Source organism: Narcine bancroftii, chromosome 4 (assembly GCF_036971445.1).
Source record: "Narcine bancroftii isolate sNarBan1 chromosome 4, sNarBan1.hap1, whole genome shotgun sequence".
In the NCBI taxonomy this organism is placed as follows: Eukaryota; Metazoa; Chordata; class Chondrichthyes; order Torpediniformes; family Narcinidae; genus Narcine; species Narcine bancroftii.
Genome location: NC_091472.1, coordinates 19,401,353 through 19,402,712, shown reverse-complemented (window position 1 = coordinate 19,402,712; position 1,360 = coordinate 19,401,353).

Genomic DNA, 1,360 nt, shown 5'->3' with positions numbered 1-1,360 from the left:
TGATGTTTCCTTCTCACTCACAGAAAAGGGCTGAATAACCCAGAAAGTTACAGGATAGTTTCAATGGTCAATTAAATTGTAAAGGAATATCCGGTCATTTGAAATATTTATACTCAAGGGCTGGAGTGTGGAAGAATGCTGAAGCCATCCATTATTTGCTGAGTATGAAAGGTGAGTTCCCTCCCTTTTCTTCCAATTCCCTCTCCCCACCCCAGATCATTGACCATCTACAACACAAAACTTATGGAACATGTTCAATTATATTTCTCCAGTCACAAAAAAAAACAAGTTAGTTCATGAAATTGATGCTTTGTGTTGGTTAGAAAAATTATTCTGAATTTTATGGAATAAGTACTGAGTTCTTTTTATATATTGAAGCTGTTCTGTCTTTTATTTGTCTTGTTCTTGGTGTGTTTTTTTTCCATTGAGCCAAGCTTGTCATATAAATTTCCTGTTAGAGTTCTTCTAATCATTTTTGCACACACAAAAGACCATTGAATTGAGTTAACTGAGGAGTAATTATACATCTGGAGGGAATTTAATAGCTATCTCTCAATAACTTCAACAATAAAGAGAATAAGGCCACACACCGACATCTAAATAAGTCCAAACAGGGAATATTCATAATTTAATTTGGTATCTTAATTGTCAACACAAATTATATTTATCCTCATGTCCATCATTATTTTTACAAGCTAAATATTCATAAATTAGATTTTTTTTTAAATCTCTAAATAATTGTGTCCAAAAAAGAAAAAAAATCTTCATTGTGGACATTGGAAAAGATAAAAAGTTGGTTTTCAAACCTCTTAAATACACTTAAAAATGTACATTATACTTGCCTTTATTTATCATTTTGTAAATCTATACCTAGAATTTAAGACTTATAGATCTGTGAAGGTAGTTTGTTTAACTGGACCAGTAACTCAGAAACTTTTATTTGTAATTTGCAAGATTGAATTCAAGAATTCATGGACTGGTACAGGAAAAATGACAAAATTCCCAATTGTTCCTTATTGCCCCTTAGGGAATGGTACCTCTACCCCCCTCTAGCTTGAGTTACATGACATGGATAACACAATGTTACTGAGGCAGTTGAGAAAAGATTATAACTATTATCTGAAGGTACCTGTCACCCTGAAACAATTACTCTTTTAATATATTGCTGAATGGCCAAAGTTTCTCTTTTGATCATTAATGGTTCTTTAAAGTAAAAAGTCCATTCATTTGACATCTGTTCTGCATGACATCCCATTAAATTGTCTCTGTCTGTTTCCAGTGATGGGATTCACATTGCTCATTTGCCTTGTAAATCCTTCTCTTGCGAAATAAACCAATAAAATAGTTATCCTTGACTTAA